General features: G+C 35.5%; 1 pseudogene; it reads right to left on the reverse strand.

Annotated features, from left to right (window-relative positions):
- Positions 1–57: 57 nt before the first annotated feature.
- Positions 58–6826, reverse strand: LOC109373366 (proteasome subunit beta type-1 pseudogene; annotated as a pseudogene).
- Positions 6827–18435: the final 11609 nt, after the last annotated feature.

Consider the following 18435-nt stretch of genomic DNA (forward strand, 5'->3'; position numbering starts at 1 on the left):
TTATTTTATTTTTTACTTCAGGTTTTATTTTTAATAAAACAAATGAGTCTGACAATTTCAACCGATTAGCAGTAACAGTACACAAATCAAGCCTTCCTCTGGGGACTGCCTCCTCCTTGATGTCTCTTTGGTTACACTGTGGATCCTGAGTGGGTCCCCAGTGTACAAGTCCCTCAGGGACACAGAGATGCAGACAACTTTCCCAGGCTGCATGGCTCCATCCAAAGACAGTGGGGTATGCGCCACGTTCTGCATGATCGTAAAACCAATCTGGTTGTCAGCAGTGTTGGTAGCATGGCACTTGCTAAGCCTCCAGCCTTGAAGGAGTCTCTCTGGTAGGAACTTACTGGGTCAAAGCTGTACACAGCTCCCTTCCCGTCTTTAAGTCCTCGGATGATGTTGTAAACATAGATGGAAAGAAGCACTTTGAATAGAAGATCATTTGCCTGCATTCCAGAAGTCACCCATGTAGTCACTGCCTTATTATTGAAATGCTTACACATCTTTAGTTTGGCTTCAAGAATCTCTGTCAGGATAAGACAGTCTCCACGAATACCATTGAATCCAATGACTATTTTGGAAAATTAAACACTATAGCAAGTTTTTAGTTTTCTGCCTAATTCTTTCAAATTCTAGTCTTCTGTTAAATTGAATGTGCATCTAGAAATATTTATTTTGGAAAAAAAATGAGCAAGCTCCTTTTCACAGAATGAAAATCTTTAAAATTTAAGCTGGATTATACAAAAGAACACATGCTTTTCTTTTCAAAGGAAAGTGATTTAAAAGCTCATAATGTCTGAGCAAAGGTTTTCTGAAGCTCAAATGCTTCTTAAATGCCCCGTCTTTTGAGTGATAATTTCTAAATTGGAAGCATGCAGAGTGATACAAAATTGATGATAAAAAAATCAACTTTAAATTATTTTAACTGGCTCTTTAAGTTTTACATTAAGAAATCTCAGTTCATGATATAACTTAAAATTTTCTGGTGAATTATGAGATTAAGTTCATCCAAAGAGGAGATAATGCATTTCTACACTCATTTGTGACAACTGGAACAATGGCTGTATTAGACTAAAAAGTGGTATTTTGACAGTATGAAGGTGCAAATGTATGTGAAAGTAACATTTTGCCAAAGCTGAGCAGATGTGTTTTTATACTAGTGCTGATTTAGGGCTTTTTCACAGGATATTTCTTTTGATTGAAAATGACTTTCCCCATGTCATTGTCTGACTTCTTCAATTTCATCTCTCATGGAGGCCATACCTGACCACTCCACATCAACTGCTTTAATACACCCTGAAGACACCTTGATTTCTTAGATTATTTTTCAGAATTTATCAACTTTTAATCTACTATGTTATTTACTTGATTATGTTCAGTATTGTTTATTGATTGCCTCCCCTGCCCCAGCCAGAATTTAAGTTCCTCAATTGCAGGGATTTTTTTTTTTTTTGTCTTGTTAAGACAAAAATCTATCCCCAGGACCTAGAACCATTGTGGGCACATAGCCAAAGCTCAGTACACGTGTGTCAAATAAAAGAATCAGTGATCTAAGAGAACTTCCCAGAGATCTTCTTCTGTCATAATCATATAAAAATATGTAATATCTGTGAAACAGCAATAACTAATCACATGTGAAGAACAAGCTGAAATTAAAGGTAATAGTAAAACTAAAAAATGGGTTTTGATGAGACTAAGAAAAATACTGTTAAGGAAGTAAAAACACAACCTAAAATTAATAGCCGTAATAAAGGCCTTAAAGCAAAAAAACAACATAATTGTAAATGCCATAGCAATAACCATTTTTTGGTTAAAATCCTGAATCAAAGACAAAGTATAAAGTCTGAGGTTCAAAAGTTCTATAAAATGGAGACAGTTTAAAACAAGATTACCCAAATATCTGACAAAAAAAAAGTTAAGTATAAATAGTTATTTAAAAGGAAGAATATTTAAATAGTAATAAAGAATAAAGGAAATGTCAAACGGTATTGTCAAACGTTCCAGTCTAAAATAAAGATATGATTAGGCTGGAACCACTGAATTTCAGAAATGATTATTAAGTGTACAAAGAGAAATTATATATATATATATATATATATATATATATATATATACATATATATATATATATATATGAAATAGAGGTAATTGAATTATTTAACTGTAGACTGATCTTTTTATATATCTATGTTACCATATGATCTACCTTTCTATCTCCTATTTTTCCAACATACTTTTGATATTTTCAAGAGAATCACAACACATTTTGAAAATGTATTAATAATGATATTTAAGTGACATTTTCTTACAAAAATCTTATAAAACTATTAATAACAGAATTTGATAAAGTAAATAAATATTATAAAGTTAAAACATACATTTCTGAATGTTTGTGTAAATAAGAAAATCAAGCTTGAACTTTTAGGTTTCTTATAAATACCAAAAACTATTACACACTTTAAAACTTAAGCATAACATCAGTTCAGAAAACTATTTGCATTATCTATGAAAGCTGAACTTACATATTTCCGAATTCATCCGTTCCACTCCTATGTATATATATGAACCCAATATTAATTGAATGTAAGTAAATTTGAGTCCCACCCTGCCAGTCCCTCTATAACACTCCTAGCTTTTGCGATATTATGAGACATGTTCACTAAAGGTAGGAGATGATTTCAGGTCCTATATCTATTTGCCATCCTCTGATGTACATGGAATTCTCCAAAGGGAGCCAACCCTCTTTTGCTGCATTTTGTAAACAGATCTGAAACCCAGTACCTGATAGGACAACCAAGCTCATTTCTTTGGCAGGCCATGTTTTTGTCACCCTACTCACAACATTGCTCAGTGTGTCCTATTTTCTATGTACCAGAAATCTGTTCCTCCATCTCCATTTGTAAAGATATTTATTTCTGTTCCTTCAGTATTACCAAATCATCAACGTTTAGACTGATTATTTTCTGTGTGATTTTACATGTCAAAGGCAATCGTTATCAATCGAACGCCCCAGCAGCCTAGATCTGTGCCCTTATCACCATCTCCACTGTAGAACATACAGAGCAGTGTCCTAAATGTCATTCTTCTCAAAAGCCCAATTGCCTCAGATGATGTTCCCTACTATTTTTTGCAACCTCTGAGACTGAACCTCGGAGCTGAATTCAGTTCTTCTTTTCACTTATACTGACTAGATCCATAGAAGGGGGCTTATGAACTTACGGATTTATAAAATTATCTCAAATCCTAGGACATTAGCTCCCCCTGTATATCATGCCCTACAAGCATGGTTGTTTCCTTGTGACCTGGGTCTGGGCAGGAATCCCCTCCCCCTTCTTTGTCAGGAAGTGAAGTCCTATCTTTGTGCTTGATTTTGTTAAATTTCTCCTCTTAAATTGGCTCACACTACATTTGGAAAGGCTGTTTTGATTATTCTACATTTCTGACTTTCAATTTGTGAGCATGTCTAACTTATTGTGTGCAAACCTTTCAAGGATTCAGGAGTAAATCATTACCTCTCTGTTCTAAGAAGAACAAATGGTGCAGTCACTATCCAAAGGAAGATTATTTTTAGTAGATCTGTCCAATTTTTCTGAAAAGATGCAATTAAAATGTAGACCACAAATGTATGTATTTATACTGCACTGTGTAATAAAACAAAAACACAGGTAAATAAAAGTAAAGCTTTCTTCAGGATTTCACAGTTCACCAAATAGCACTATAAAATGTCTTTGTAAAAGAAGATAATAGGCCTGTTGTTGGTTTCAAAACAGTTCTAGGAGGGTAAGTGTCTTGAACTGTCACCAAATGTGGCATCCATCTTATCTATTAACAGTCTAGGGAAGACCATTTTCAGAATGCAAAAGTTTAAAACTGAAATTCACTTCTTGGGGTTAGAGCTTTTAATGGACTGACTGTCACTGATAAGGAAGTGATGGAGAACACAGCGTTTCTTCAATCTCATTAGTTGGATGTATAGTGTGAAGTTGAATTTCCCAATCTCCAGAATACTAACATATACTACTTGCTGAAGAGAAAAGAGGAAAGCAATTCAAAGTTCTATATTTAACTTTTATTCTTTTGAATACAGCATGAAACGCACTGTTTCCATGGCATTGCATTTCCTTATTCTTTTAGTGGATAAAAAGATAAATCTCTTATTATTTTATCATAATATCACCTTTCAAAATGAAATCGATTTTGGATCTCTCAAGTGGTTAGGGAGCTCCCCTTAGTTCAAATAAAGTTGGCAACTATAGTGCTTTCTTTATTAGAAAGAGACAGGGAATATATTGAATCATCAGTGTCACAGGGGTCCTTTATATAAGTGTTTGCTTCAAACTTTTAATGCTGGGCAAATGTGACATTTAAGATATATTTATTTTGGAGAAACAAAAATAAATTTGATGACCCTTATTTGTAATGCCCATGAAATATGATTTTCTATTGGTCATTTATATTAACTGTCAATGTGTGAAATTAGATCTCAAAATACAGAAACATCTGGATGTGAACACAAACTATGTCAATCATGCAGTATTGGTTGACAGGTACCCAAATGTTTGGCACATGGTAGCTTAACTAACAAAACACGTTTCTTTATAAAAATAATGGGTTTCTCTTGCCAATGTGTTTTTTTCCTTCTAATTTAATGGATAAAATCTATTAATTAAGGCATTTACATTTTTCATATGTATTTTTTCAACTGAAATTCATTCAGATAGAAATGTATAGGGTCAGCCGAGTGGCTCAATTGGTTAAGAGCACAAGCTCTGAGCAACAGTATTACCAGTTCAATTCTCACATGGGCCAGTGAGCTGTGCCTGAGCTGAGCTGCCGCTGAGTTGCCAACAGGTGGCAGGATGGCTCAGCTGGTGAGAGCATGTGCTCCTAACAAGGTTGGTGGATGGACTCCTGCATGGGATGGTGGGCTATGTGTGCCCCACCTCCCCAACTAAGATTGAACACGGCACCTTGAGCTGAGTGGTTGCGAGCTGCCACCCGGCAGCCAGATGGCGACTGCACTTGGAGCTGAGCTAAGTGTGTCCTTCACAACTGAGATTGAGGGACAACAACTTGACTCTTCTTCTTCCTCAATTTCCCGACACTGTTCCCCTTCCCCAATTCCCCAACAACAACAAAACAAAATAAAAGAAATGTATAATTAAAGAAAAAAACCCCACTCATTTAGTTCCAGCTCCACTACTCTTTTATTTCTTTGTTCCGAGCAAATGAATTTCTGAGTTCTGTGTGTCCACTGTGTCTAATAACTACATAATTGTCAAAGCCACTTATCCTTTCATGGTAGTTTTAAAAAGATCAGAGAGGGAGTAGGGTAATCTCCAACATGAAATATATATATATATGCAGCAGTGAATAAAAATACTATTTTTCTCCAAGAAGGTGATTGCTATAAACATGTGAAGTTTCAATTGGGAGGAGACTGTATCTTGTGATACCTATAGCAGTATGACCATGTAAACCAGAAAAAAAATAGTGGCTTCAAAGGATATACTAATAAGTAAAATGTCTGGAACACTTTTCTATTTTTCAGCTGTTATGCTGATGACTTTAAAGATTTTCTTACAAAATTCTCAGAAACAAGCCTATAAACTAGATTTTATAAGACCATGATTTTTCAGATGAAGAAACAGATTCAGGGAATTTGGGTAATACACACAAGGCGGAATAGTAAGCACTAGAACTGGATTCAGAATCTGAGGGTCTGGCAATGGAGCTGATCTAATTTACCCATGATTACAGCCTCAAATTTGGAATTAAAAATGTATGAGAATTTCTTTAGAGGTTTAAAAGAGATAGAAAGAGAACATATATTTTAGGCAAACTGCATTGAAATCAAGTTTTCTTTGTTTCAAAAAATATGAGTACTACCGTGGTTAACGAACTCAGGTTTGGCTGCTTGACGCTCATGAGCCAACGATCGAGAGATGAGAGTTGGCAGAAAGAAAAGTAGGTTTATTCAAAATGCTGGCATTCTGGGAAGATGGCAGACTACCATCACAAAGGCCATCTTACTCATTCCTAGAATGGTCAAGGGGTTTTATAGGTACACAAAAAGAGGCAGAGCAAAGGAACGAGGGAGTTAGTCAGGTGACTTCTTAGTGCTGACATCCAGGAGAACGTCTCCTGAGGCCCTGTTTGTTCTACAATGGTTATCTTAAACTTTGTTGTAGGAGTGATTCATAGGTCACCTGATAGAAAATTGAACTCTGGTTGACAGCATCAAGATGGCTGAGCATTGAATCAGCTTTTTTCAAGTCAGCATTCTGCTGATTACTCAGATTAGTGAGGTATGCATGTAGCCTCAAGGAAACATAGTTATTAAATCAGGTAGGCGGGAAAGAAAAAAGAAAAAGGAAAATAAACTAAATTTTGTAAATCTTGGAAAGTACACCCTCACCCTTAAACAGTGATTTTTAAAAATAATGTTTTCAATATTCTTCCTCCTTTTCAAATAAGAAATGCTTACTTGATTATTAGGAAATGTATAAACAATCTTATTTATGTTACTATATGATTAAAGTTTCTTCATTTTTAACCAATTGCTTTTGGCAGGAAATGCTTTTAAGGACTTCAATTAAAATGGCTAGGATGAGGTAGGTCCAAGGTCAAGTGTTGCTTTTTCTGTTCGCTTAATAAGGAGGAGCTTTCCAGCTTATTTTCTTCAGCTCACAAGGACATTTTTGGTATTGTTAACATCAACATTCAAAATTGAGAAATCTTGCATTAAAATATGAGTCTCTGTCTTTTTCACAAACATTAGAATATCTGCCAAACCTGGTTCTGATTCCATGTGGCAAGAGTCCATGGTTGCTGGATAGCAGCTGCCACCTTTAGGCAGGCCATGCACTTTGCATTGTCTCCAAGCCACCAGGGGAGCCTGTTTCACTCATTTACATTTGCAATCTGGCATAAAAAAAAATAATTTAAGAAATTTGCATCTTCTCTTTAATGCAATCGTTTAATATTTTTTCCCCTTCCCAGTACTCATTAGGCTCTTGTGAAATGCCCTGAGTCCAAATCAGTGAATAATTTTATAGCCAGTAGAAAGAAGGATGGATTAATTTGATTAATTTCCTCTACATGCTTTGAAGTAAAGCATCAAAGAATCACTGTTTACCTCTTGCAATGCTCAGATTTGATGCTAGAATAAAGAAAATAGGATTCAACTTTCATTCAAAGGACAATTGCAGAGTATTGGAACTTTGTGCTTAAACAAAGACTTATCACAGTTGATTTTTTTCTTTTCTTAAAAGATATGTATTTAGCATTAATATTATTTACCCCCTGGCATATATCAGTAAGTTTCCCCTTAATATGATTTTTGAATGTAGATTTCTAATTAAAAAATGCATTTGCACTATAAAAGAAGCTTTCATCCAAGAAGAAAATCTGACACTATTTTAATATACTCAAATCTGTGCTTTTCGAAAAACTTCCTGAGGTATTGCATTACAATTAGTTCCCATAAAGTAACATAGTCCACGAAGTTCTGGAAAGAACCTTGCATGCTAGCCCTATAATTATACGTGCATTATCTCAGCTAATTGAAAAAAACAATAAATTTTAATAAATTTATGAAATTATAAATTATATGTATCATTTAGAGCATCATTTATATTTTTTAGAAAGCATTTTGTATTTTGATTCTTACATAGCTAAAAATTAAAAATGAGATACAGTTTTGCTGTCTTCTGTCTTTACGATCCTTTCTATCTGTCTCTGTCTCTCCAGCTCTCACAAACTCGCACACGCACACACACGCACACGGATTGGTGATTTCTTTGCTTCTTGAAGTCTAAAAGACAATATTTAAATGATGTTTTAGAACATAAAAAAAGAAAAATTAATACTATGACATACTCTCCTAATAATAGTCTGTAGTGTACTGACATATGCTTGCTGATGGTTAAAACGGAAAATATTTTTAAATGATACACAAGGCATCAATTTTCCAAGAGCTTTCTTTAGTAATCCATGCCCTTTGACTTAACAATTCACTTTCTACAAAGAGTTTACATCAACTTTATACATAGAACTGTTTATCGTGGTGCCACAAAATTGTTAGGTGAATGTAGGCATGAGCTACAGGAGGGGTGGATAATGAAGTAACTGGTCCTTTGCACTGCTCAGGTCCACTCCCCAAGGACTAATTTTGTGCTTAGAACATCCTGATAAGAGGGAAATAAAATCCATCCAGAATTATTGTTTTTTTTTAAGGCCTGTACAGAATGTTAAACTTACCCTTGATTTAACCGTCGCCTCATTATAGTATGATAGTTACAATAATTAGCATTGAGGTTTTAACCACTCCCCCGCACCCTTTTGGATTTTTCTGTGTGCATTATGAGTAAGGGCATATGCAGAAAGGAATAGGATATATATATATATATATATATATATATATATATATATATATATATATAAAACCTACACATGTTAATCAAATGACCCATGTCTGTAAGTCACATGCAGAGCTGGCCCAGAGCCAACAATATAAGCTCAAGCCCCAAACCGTTTGGGGCCATTGTCTCTCTTGACTTGGCCTCTTCTTCTCTTAGAACTTATCCTAGTAAACTTTCCTTCCTCTATACTTTCATGTTTGCCGATCTGTAATTCTTTACTGCATAGACAAAAGGGTTGAGCAGTTACTCTGGTAACAAAATGAAAACCTGTAAAGAGAATTTTAAATCTAGGAAATTATTTTTCTTTTATCACAAAGTATATTATTCTAATACTAATTAAAATGATATATATGAAATGGGTGAAAAAGAAACAAAGGTCATCAAATATATTCTAATGTTAAATGACGAAAGAGTGCCAGAAGTTGCAAAATTCAATTTTGTGTGTGTGTGTGTGTGTGTGTGTGTGTGTGTGTAATTATTTCTTCTATTCTGTGGCTTGCCTGTAAAATCCCTTAGTAGTATATTTTGAATGACAAAATTTCTTTATTTGAATATACTCTAAGTCACCAGTATTTTTATTTTTGCCTTATGCCTTACATGTACTGTTTAAAAACATTGCCTAAAATAGGGTCAGAAAATTATTTTCCAGGATTACCTTCAGAAGGCTTCATTATTTTACCTTTCATATTCAGATATGCAGTCGCCCTGGAATATAATTTTGTAGATGGTGTGAGACTGGAACAGAGTTTTACATCGTTTGTATGGATACGTAATTTGCCCAACCATATTCATTTTAAATATCTTTCTTTCCTCTTAGCTCTGCAGTGCTACATTTAAAAATGACTTTGATTTCCTCAACAGTATGTTTGTTTTCTTTTCAGTAAGGCTGGTTCTCTTTTACTTTCTTTGACTTTAATCTGCTGATATTTTTATGACCTTTTGAGACTAACATTTTGGCTAAAGATTTTCAACCTCTTTATGTGTTTAAGATCATGAGTTTCTCTCCATTGTCTTCATGATACCATACAAACTTCCAAACTACAATAGTCCCCCCTTATCCACAGGGATATACATATTCCAAGACCCCCTGCGGATGCCTGAAACTGTGAACAGTACCAAATTCTACAATATACTCTGTTTTTTCCCATACATACCTACGATAAAGTTTAATTTATAAATTAGGCGCGTAAGAGATGAACAATAATAACTAATAATAAAATAGAACAATTATAACAATATATTGCAAAAAAAGTTAAGTAAACTAAGGGTTACTTGAACACCAGCACTAAGTAAGATACCCTGATGGTTGATCTGATAACTGACACAGCTACTGAGTGACTAAGGGGCAGGTAGCAGTATATTGGAAGCACTGGATGAAGGGATGGTTAACATCTCTGGGAGGGATGGAGCTGAACTTCCAAGTTTTCATCACAGCTCAGAATGGCACACAATTGAAAACTTATGAATTGTTTATGTCTGAAATTTTCCATTTAATGTTTTCAGACCCTTGATGGACCACAGGTGACTGAAACCAAGAAACGCGAGACCTCGGATAAGGGAGGGCTCCCGTAGTTAGGACGGTGCACTAAACCCTGAATTATCTTTTTGTATTAATCCCGAATGATAATTCATTGCCAGCTTGAAGGATACTAAGGTTTGCCACTGAAGGGCACTGTTGGGACACTGCTGGAGAAAGGGGCTTCTTTATTTCCTCCTGCCTTTTTTGCTTCTCGCTACTGAGGGTGTTCAGCCCACGTTCAGGACACTGAAGAGCCTCAGTATGTCCTGCCGGCCCTTTCCCAGCCAGCTCTGTGGGACCTCAGTTTAGCAGCAACCCAATGGGTACTCCAGCCAACTTCCCTGCTAGTTCAACAGACCCCACCCACTCCAAATGTAGCTTCACGAGTTTCCCTTATACACAAGGAGGCAAATTCCTGCTTGCCAGCATCTTCCCGTGGAACATCCTTGAATTTGTACAAACTCTGGTGGGCTATAGCTACACCCACCCCAGGTAGGTGTGAGCCTCAGCTTTGGGGCGCAGGTGTGTTAAGTAGGTAGAAGTGGGAGAAGAGTTTCATACTATATACAAAAGCAGTAGTGGCTATATTTGGTATTGCTGCCTTCTTTACTCCATTCACCTGTCACTAGGTAGTAATCTTTTAATTAACTGCCCTCATTCCAATTGATGCATGATTTATCCCCTGACTGGACCCTGACAGAAAAAAAAAAAAGCATTATTTAAAGAAGAAGAAAACATGAAGGGCCGGCCAAGTGGCTCAGTTGGTTAAGGGCTCGCTCAAGAGTGCAAGCTCTGGGCCGGCTGAATGGCGCAATGGTTAAGAACTGGCTTGGGACACCAGAGGACCCCGGTTTGGATCCCACATATGAGGGCCAGAGACACTGCCCTCTACAGCTAGATGATGAACAACAGCTCAACCTGGAGCTGCGCTACTGTGAGTCGCTGGCGACGGTGTAGGCTGCAGCCCCTGTGGCAGTGGGTTGCCATGGGCTACCGTGTGTAGCCAGCAGCCATCGTGAGCGGCAGCAGCTGCAGTGAGCTGCCATCAGTCCAGAAGCCGGCGACTGATCTGCCTCACCCAGGAAGAGCGCAATGATGGTGCCAACTTGGGCCAGTGAAGCAATGTCCTCCACAACTAGATTGAGGAACAAAAGGACAGCAACTTGTCTGTTCCCCTTCCCCCAATTCCCCAATTAAAAAAAAAAGAGTGCGAGCTCTAAGCAACAGCGGTTCGAGTCCCGGCCGGGCTGAGCTGCCGCTGAGCTGCCAACAGGCAGCAGGATGGCTCAGCTAAAGAAAAAAAAAAAAAAGAAAAAAAAAAGGAAGACATGTAAAAAAATCCACCTGATAAAATGTAAGGGCAATATTTAGGTCAAATGTAAGACACACTTGAAAATACTCTTTGTAAATAGAACCTTCCTCATTTGAGAAGAAAAAAGAGGGAAAAATATGACTATGGATCTACTAACTAATCTTATAAAGAGGGAGGAAAAAACTTCTCTTACCAAACTTATTTTACAAATCATTGCAACAGTGAGCATAAATGCAGTTTTGTGAACTACACCCCATACATGATAGATTGGTCCAACATAAAAAAAAAAAAAATTTGAATGCCATATAAATGGAACTTAACAGAAGTAAAAATAGTAACCAATATAGAGTTAGGATAAAATGGTTGAAATGCCACCTCCAGTTCCTGCATCATGGATTACCAACGTGATTAATGCTCTGGCAGTGAGCCCTCGTGTGCATTTTCTCAACAACCTACAGGTTCCAACTGCTTCCCCAAACACCCCTCCCTGAGGCCCTCAGCAGGCGTGCTCCACTCCTCGCCACCACCTGTCCCTTGGTCTACGGAACAACCAACATGCTGTCCTGTACGGGACTGAAATTGCCTCACCGCATGTGGAATTTTAATATAAAAAGTAATCATTATAATCCAGAAGCCATTTTATGCAATCTATGAAAAGGTGGAATTTATGGTTGACAATAAGTCTGTGAGTTTATTAGGTCTTCAGAGGAATCAAAAAGAAGAGGGGAAGTGAGTTCTCAAACTATTCTATCTATAATGCAAATTTTCAAAATTTTTGTGTGTGTGTCCTTCTGAGTCAGTAAAATAAACAAACTGGATTTTCCTTTTTCGCTTGTGAAATCTCTTCCTCAGAATGTTGACATCATGAATGAATTAATTTAATGAATTCTCAAAGCAATGAGAAGGTTTTCATTTAAATCCTTTAAAGCAGAACTCAAATGTAAAAATTCCGTGGATCTCTAGGAAACAAGTAAGCTTTTGAGTTAAACACTCCTAGATCTATACCCTAGTACAATGAATTACATATTATTTGTTTGTATATATTCTCTATACAACATCACAAAAGAAATTTGAAATGTGGCTTCCATATTTCCCTTGTGTTATTTTATCTTTCCACAGTTTCATGTTTTTTCCCTGACTGAGTGTGGCACTCTGAATGCTAAATAAATGTTATTGAAAAAATAATTTTTAAAATAATTTAGAAAGAATCATTCATGCATCTGCTACTCCCAATTATACAAATAAAAAGTTTTCTCTCATTTGATTCAAAAAACATAATAATGTTTCTAAAGTTTTCTTTCAAATCTACTCCATGTGCAAATTTATACATACATATACACAATGTATGACAATTAAGTTTGCAAACTCATCCTAGAAAAAGTGCTACATACCTCATTGCTGAATATCACTATGGTCACCTTCGAAGTACTCTCCTTGGGAAGCTATGTACTGTCGCCAGTGCTTAGTCCACCCATCAAAGCAATTTTGGAGCTCTTTTTATGGAATGGCCATCAGAGCTGTTGTTATATTCCCTTCAGGTCCTGAATGTCATCAAAATGTCTTCCTTTCAGTATTTCCTTTATCTTCAGGTAAAGCAAGAAGTCATTGGGGGCCAGATCAGGTGAGTAGAGAGAGTGTTCCAATACAGTTATTTGTTTACTGGGTAAAAACTCCCTCACAGACAGTGCCCTGTGAGTTGGTGTGTTGTTGTGATGCAAGAGCCATGGATTGTTGGTGAGAAGTTCAGGTCATTTAACTTTTTTCAAGAAGCCTTTTCAGCACTTCCAAATAGTAAACTTAGTGAACTGTTTGTCCAGTTGGTACAAATTCATAATGAATAATCCCTCTGATATCAAGAATGGTTAGTGACATAGTTGCAACAAGTTCGCAAACTTAATTGCCAGACCTCGTATATAATCTAAATATTCTTATTTTTAAAAAGTGTTCATAAAAAAACCCACCACTCAAATAGATGACAGTTTTATAAGTCACTTCTTTTTCTTTTTCTTTTTTTTTTTGACAGCCTATTTATCCTACTATATAAAATTCTCAAAGGAAGGCTTACAGTAAATGATATTGTATTTCATAGGTCATGTAATTTGCAATTTGTCACTCTTCATTTTGCAGGAAATGGTACATGATGTCAACAACACATCAGCAATATATTAACATTTTTGTTGTCTCTCAGTATGAATAGATTTTTGTTTTTAATTTTCATGACAGTCAAAGCAAAATATAAAATGTTCTGGTCAGTTATGGATTGTATAAAAATGTATGCATTAAGCTGGGTATGATGCTGTTTCTCAGTGATGTGTCTAATTGATGTACCTTTCTTTTTTGGTGGAGGTGTTCTATAAACTTGTAGAAAGGAACATACATACATTTTTTCATTCATTCTTTTAAATAATCACTGACTCTGTCAACATGCTTTGATCAAATGCCTTATGAATTCAAGAAGAACATCATTGAGGTAAAACATGATGAAAACTGGAATAGTATCTGCTCTTATGAATCTCATGGAAAAGCAAGAGAAACAAAAAAGCAACCATGTATTTTCTAATGTGAGCTTTCGGTGTATGTGCCCATGTTTGCTGCCTGGATGCCTACTTGCCAAACACTCTTCTGTTACCATGTATGTGGCACTGACAAAGGAGGTTCCCTTTGTCCGTTGTATATTTCTCACCTAATACCTCTTATAGAAAAGTGGGAGAGAGCAGCTACTTTATTTATGGTCTGTGGTCAGACATGTGACTCAAGCTTAACCAATAGCACATTTCAATGTGACCTTTCAAAGTGGATTGTTTGGCTGAAGTGTTGGGAGAATTTGGGGTTGTTGGGTCATCACAAGGTGGCAGCAGTAATTGCCCTGATAGCTCTAGCAATGGCAGCTGTGAAGGTGGCCCTGGCAGAGGTGCTGCTGGTGACACCCTGAATAGATTGAAGTTATTATGTGTTCTTACCCATGACCTCTGCTTCCAGCATCCACTGACATGAGCTTTGATATAATTCTAGGATTGCTGTCTCTCAATGATTCCATGAGGCTTTTATTTACAACTACTTCCAATGTACCCACTCTTCCCAAAACAAAACAAAAACAAAAATATATGTATAGTTAGGGTCAGAAAGATCAGCTAAAATGACCTTCATAACTTAAAATAAAACTTATGGTCAATAGTTTATGTCCCAAAAGAGTAAAATTATGATTAAAAGAATAGAATTACATTCTATGTGGACATAACAGTTCTTATGTGCTTTAATTTCACATATATATGAGATAAATAAATAAATAAATAAATATATATATATAAATATATATATAAATATATATATATTTGTTGTTGTTTGTTTGTTTGTTTTTTTCCATTTAGTATTTTTCCCCCCTCATTCATTAAAACATGGAAACCACTCAGAATAGGGCTTGGTGAGTAGTAAATGTGTTGTCAGTATGAGCTATTTTATTATCTTTCAGGGGTAAAGCATAGAGATTAAGAGTACAGATGCTAGTCCTACACTGATTTCATTCATAAACTAGCACTTCCATTGACACAGCTGTGTGACTTTGGGAAGTTACTTAACATCACTGTGCCTGAATTTTTTCATACCTGTAATGGGGCCAACAATCATATCATTCAAGACTGAAATTAATAATTCTTGTAATATTTGTAGCACAGCATTGACATATAATAAGCTGTCATTGAATGTTATTTATTTCTAGCTTTATCTAATTTTCTGTCCTTTTTCTCCAATAAATGAATTCAAATTTAATAATTAAGCTGATATATACATATTTACTCTCTCCTTAATGATGAAAGAATTTATAGCTTTTCATGTTTTCTTTGAGTAAAGCTTTAAGTATATTTTATACAATTTGTTATGTTGGGTTCTGCCAGTCCTTAATTTCTAAACAGTCTGTTGTAATTTTGATTTCCTTTTAGAGAAATTAGAGTTATGTAGATGAGTCTATATTATAATTTCCTACTAGTTATTTTGGTCTTAGGCTTATTAATTTCTTAGCACTGAGGCCAGAAACTGTGATCTTTTTTATTTTTAATAATTGATTAAAGTATATTAATTACTTTGAGAACATAAATTTTGAATGTTTCCTAGACTATGGAAACTCTTTATATGTCTATTTGATCCAATTTTAAATTTTTACATAAACTTTATAACTCAGACTTGTTATTCATGTTCTTCAAAATCTATACCATTTCTGAGTTTTCCATGGACTTGCTTGATATCATTTTGAGGAATGAGTTAAAGATATCCACTTACATGGTAACACTGAATTAATCATGTTCTCATTATTCTAAAAGTGTTTGCTGTTCGCACTATTATATATTCTTTGTGGATAATGCATTTATCATTATGAAACAATCCTCTTTGTACTCAATGTAATTTCCCCTTGAATTTTTCCAATTTAATATTGATATTACTCCTTTTTTTTTCCTTTTTTGCTGTTATTTATTTGTCTGCTTTTATCAAGTCAAAAATGGTCTCTTCACTACTATTCCTGTGAGAATATTTTTAGCAGAGCCAGTCTAAAATTAGAAAGGAATGAAAAGCAAGGGCACAGGTTTAGTCTTTGTTTCCAAGAACAGCCATGTTCTCTCCAACTGTCCCTGAAGCGAATGGTTCATGTAAGTCACGTGGCCAGCGGTTATGCTCAGCCAGTCTCTCCTTGACCCAGACATGACAGTTTTCCACATTGATGTCACACATTTGCTGCTATATATGCTATATGTACTCAGGACTGGCTATAGAATTTGCAAGGCACAGTGCAAAATGAAAATGCAGCTCCTCTTGTTTAGAAATCCTTCAGAACTTCAAAATGGCAACAGCAGAGCTATTTGAGAATGCATCAATATGCCTTCCTTTTCTTACCTGTGATATTGTTCTATTTTTACTCTCAACATTATCTTACAATGCTTTTTTCTTTGTTGGATAATTACATTTTTAAAAATTTTAGTAGTGCTGTGATATTCCTAAATGTTATTGATTTGTGTTTTATTACAAAATTGTTTCATTGATGAAGATAATAACTGATGATTGAGGGCCTCGATGTACATTATCTGTGAATTGTTTACATTGAGATTACATACATGTAAGAATCAATGGACTTTAAGTCTCAGTTATAAAGTTCATAAATTAATCATGTTTCCATTTACTCATTCTATTATTTTTGTTGATATGATTTTACTCTAACCCAGTGACAAATGTGTCTTTTGCTATTTCAAGGCTAGAAACAATTTAGTACCACTTCTTCTCAATTTAAGTGTGTTACTTAATTTTGGAATTAAATGCATCATAATTCAAAGTTAATTGCAGAGACTTTTGGTTAAATTATTGCAATTTATCCTTCTCTTTGTATTTATAAGCTCTTTAACCTTGTATATATTCAAGATATCAAAGTAGCCTTGAAAGCTTATTAGAAATGAAAGCTTTTTCTCTTAGATTAATCTGCTACTATGATACAAAGGGTGTTTTATTAAATATTCATTTTCTTCTATCAGCCCTGATATTAGTAATTTAAGTTTGGCCATAGAGTAATCAATTAAAGTAAGGCATGCTGTGTGAACACTCAACCTAACACATTAATTTAATCTCTTTTGGCTACTCCTGCTGTCTCACAAATCATTTCTATGGTTACAACACATTTGTCAAAGTTTCTAATAGAAAAACATCCTATGATAGCAATGCCTCTACTAAATAAATATAAGATCTATGGATAATGATAATATTTAGATTTAATTTCTACAAATCAGGTGACATTCCTCTAATATCACAGAACACGTAAAATAAAACTGAGCTAAATACATGGAAGTCTTTTAAAAATTATTGCAGGTAAAAATAACTGTAGTAGGTTGATCATAGAAATTGCACAGATGATTATGGAAGAAAAGCATAGAATTTGATTAACTCAATAGTAAATCAAGGATCATGAACAAGCAAGCCGCACCTGAAAACTGGCAGATAAGTGGGATTATGTCCAAACATCACCTTTTCTTTGGGGCTGGATCTTTCTCCATATTCCCAGTAAACATTTGTTAATATTACCGGAGAATCAAAGAACAAGAAACTTTACAAACAATATTGCCTGAAACCTTAGAAATCACTATTGCAAATCTTTAAAATTATACCATAGTGTGGCCATAGGTAAATGTACTTGTGTTGTAAGGAATTTCACTTTACCCTAAAAGAGGCCTTGCTTTCCCCTGGGCTTCAGGGAGAGAATCTCCTTTGAACTGGTTTGTCTGACAGGGGTGTCTGTGCAGGGGCCTGGCCACCCCAGGCTAGGGAGGGGCTGACCAGGATAGAAAGACCAACAATGTAATGGAGGGTAAGGCTTTGGGTCACACATATTTGAAATTGAGGCTAAGATGAACCATGGGGCAAGTGGAACGCTAGTAACAACTGAATAGTGAAGCTAAAGACTGAGCTGAGCTGCCTCAGTTGGCAAAGTGGAAAACTTAGCATATTCATATGAAGGAAGAAGCAACGCCTCTGACTCCACATGCAGAGGACAATGGAAACTCTGCATTTAGTGTTTCTCCAGACTCCACGCTATGTGCTTCTTTCCTTTGTTGATTTCTGTCTTATTCATTCACTATCATAAGTCAAAAGCAGCCTGTAGGGAGTTCTTTGAGTCCTACTAGCAAATGGGTGTTGCAAGGGTTGTTTTGTTGAGGGCTGTGTTTCCTTTCATTTTGTAGTTGGCCTGAACTCACAAAACTACATATTGCATTTTCAGAAATTCTTTTTTAAATGTAACTTTTCTGGCCCTTGACAAATAGAGCCTTAATATCTACTAATAGAAAATAGTCCATGAAAATCGGACAAAGAATTATATGCTTAAAAGTAAGTGGAATATTGAATGAAACAAATGTCTCCAATGCTTTTCATCATGACACCTAAAAACTATTTATACCTGTATACCCACTGCTGGAAAACTAGGAGGCTGGGTTTTAAAACTTTTGACATGTTATTGGATATTTTAATGTCTCTGTGTATGACAATTATCATGCTTTCGACTCATAGTTCTTGGTTTCCTTTATATGTGTTTTTCATTAAACTTCTGTAAACTTTAGCTGAACTCTCTAAGGCCAACTCATGAACCTACTCCAGAATTGCTATTAATGTGTCACTTTCAACTATAGTCACGGGTCTTTCAATTGCATTGTAGT

Source organism: Hipposideros armiger, unplaced genomic scaffold, assembly GCF_001890085.2.
Source record: "Hipposideros armiger isolate ML-2016 unplaced genomic scaffold, ASM189008v1 scaffold_713, whole genome shotgun sequence".
NCBI lineage: Eukaryota > Metazoa > Chordata > Mammalia > Chiroptera > Hipposideridae > Hipposideros > Hipposideros armiger.